Below are 2,991 nucleotides of genomic sequence, written 5' to 3' on the forward strand. Positions count from 1 at the left end.
CTTATCAAAAGGGAGGCGGGAATCAACAGGCGAGGTGACTCAGTTACAAGTTGATGGTCCGCTAGCTCCCTCGCTCTCTCTAGCGGACCTTGGCTTTTAGCAGCGTGGGGCATTGTGCAATTAGATGTCCTGCTTCACCACAATAGAGACAGAGCCTGGCTCGCATCCTACGTTGTCTCTCTTCTGGAGTTAGCCTAGTTAGCCCAATCTGCATGGGTTCTGGTTCAGACAGACTTGGTGGAGTCTCAGCTGGAGCAACTCTGCTATGGACTGACAAGGTTCTGACTGGTGGGTTCCTGCTGCCCCTCTCCTTAGCTCGAGCTCGAATCCTGTTATCTAGCCGAATGGACAGTTTAATCAAGTCCTCCAAAGTCTTAGGCTCGTCTAAGGTTGCCAGCTCATCCTTGATTTGGTCGTTTAGTGCATTTAAGTACACACTCTTGAGGGCTGAGCTATTCCAACCTGAAGCTGCCGCCTGGATGCGGAAATCGATAGAGAAATCTGCGACAGCTCTTTGCCCTTGTCTCATCTTTAACAAATCTTGGGAGCTCAGGCCCTTATCAATGTCTTGATTAAATGCTAGTCTGAACTCTGATAGGAACTCTTCATATGTGCAGTTAAAGTCAGTGGAAGAAGAAAACCTCACTTCAGCCCAATCCAAGGCACGGTCTGACAAATGTGCAACTATGTAAGAGATCTTGGTAGAATCAAGAGCAAATCTATGGGGTGAGTTATTAAATTGAATGTTACACTGCATAATAAACCCCCTAAATCTTTGGGGATCCCCATCAAACCTGGGAGGGCTGGGCAGGTGACTGTCAGAAAAAGTGGACTGGACAGGAGCTTGTGAGGCGGATTCAGGAGCTGCAGGATTCGCCTGGGCTGGATCAGGAGTAGACGAGGAGGCTGAGGTCTGTGGAAAGCGAGATCGAAGAAAAGTGGTTAGTTCGGCTAGCTGACGGTTGGTCTCCGCCTGACGGTTACCCAGTTCCTGGAGAGCCGCTTCATGGCTCTGAATAGAGTCCTGCTGTTGTTGGAGAGTTCTGCGAATGGTTTCTGCTGGGCTCTCAGTCTGGCCAGAGTGTTCTGTCATGCTGGGTTTTAGTTTTTGAGCCCACATGCAGAAACTCACAGAGAGGCTGAATGAAAATTTAGATGTTTATTGACAAAGATAAAGTTCAAACATCCACAGTCGAGAAGCTGCAGTGGGAGGACTGGCACAGCTGCACACAGGGGAGAGTGGAGGTGAGTTTAATGACCGTAGGAAATCAGGCAACTTGTATGGGTTCGAAGCTTACTTGTGATAATGAGTTCTGGTTGGGGGAAGGTTCCGGTACCAGGTTGCGGCTAGGCGTAGAGGCTGACTCGGAGAGAGATGAGGAAGGAAACGACTCGTGAGTGTGAGAGAGAGAGACCAGGAGTCTTCGGGGCGGACTCCAGCCGGAGGCGCACAGTGGGCTCTTAAACAGAGGGATGTGGGGGGTTTCCAGTTCCCGGTGAGTCTCGCTCCCAGCGTCGTGAGGGGACTTCCCTCTAGGCTAGACAACAGGAGTTCTCCGGGGAAAACTTGAAGTCCTGGAAGAGGTCACAAAACAACAGGTAAGCTCTTAAGGCAACTAGAAACAATCTCAATGAGACGAACTGTAGGAAGGCTGGAGGTACCACAATAGGTAAACACTCTGGCGGTGAAGAGTGGGAGCCTGCCGCTTAAATACTCCTCTAGATGACGATTAGAGCCAGGTGCGTACCGCGGAGCCTGCTGACACACCCACCAAGGGAAAAAAAACAGCCTCTGGCGCCCTCAGATGGTCAGAGCTGAAAAAGAAGAAAACCCAACCTGGTACCTAACAAAAGTTATACAGTTTAAAAGACAAAATAATATCCTTGATATTGACCAAATGTACATCTAAATTCAAAGAAAGTTACAAAAACAAAACAAAAAAAAACCCTCTGAAATGTTCTTGCATCCTGGAATTTGGCAAATTGAGAAGATCATCTGATTTAACCTAAATAAAAAGTTAGAAAAAATAGTACTTGCCTTTTTATTTGGTGCATGTAAACATTCGTTTTCCATTATGGATTTGTGCTTTCAAGTCCAACCTTTGGTCTCCTCCACGCACCATCAGTATCCTTTCACGAAACCCCACACACACACACACACAGGGCTCACCTGGACTCCTGGCTCCCTTCCCCAGATGTCTGACCTCTGACCTCGCCTTAGGTCAGCCTGCAGTCCTCGTCTCCGCCTTCCTGACCTCCAACACAATTCCTGGACGATGAAATTAAAGCCAGAGAAACACAGCTTCACTTTTCTCTAATCTGCATCTACTGCATCTTGTTCCTACTATTAGAAATTTGAAACAACAAAACCCAACTTCCTTAAGACCTTGAAAGAAGAAATTGTCATTGTTGTGTTTGAAAACTTCATTTAGATCTTGATTTAAATAGCTTCTTATTGACTGTCTGCCTTTGGGTCCAGAAAAGACCAAAAGCAGAATGGGGCTGACACCCTACAAACACGATGAGTTAAATTTTGCCTTACATAGCGCCTCTGTTTCCATCACTGCAGCATACTTTAATGGCCAAAGCAAAAGTTTTAGGTAATTGCTGCAGTTTTAGGTGGGTTTTTAGAGTAGAAAAGGCCAATATTGGTGATTTCTTTTCACTAAGTGGACCCTCTTATAGTGCCTCAGTGATCCGATTGATTACCACTCACTAATTGCATCGATCGTAGCTTCCAGTCACTTGCAAAGTCTAGTTTTAAGAGGCTTGGTTTCTTTTAGGCAATGTAGGAAAGAGGATTTTCTACATTGATCGGCGTTATAACGATCACGATCGTAGACCTTTAAAACCGAGAAGATTCTGTCATAACAACAACTTCCTTCGTTGTGAAGTTTCAGTTTTTACAATCTTATCTGAAGAGATGTCTGAACATTGTTGAAATTTTATCTTTCAAAAATCTCAGAATTGTGAAGTGAAAAATTGAACGTA

The sequence above is a fragment of the Poecilia latipinna genome, unplaced genomic scaffold (genome assembly GCF_001443285.1).
Source record: "Poecilia latipinna isolate Pla-1442-1.1 unplaced genomic scaffold, P_latipinna-1.0 Scaffold1519, whole genome shotgun sequence".
Taxonomy (NCBI): Eukaryota; Metazoa; Chordata; class Actinopteri; order Cyprinodontiformes; family Poeciliidae; genus Poecilia; species Poecilia latipinna.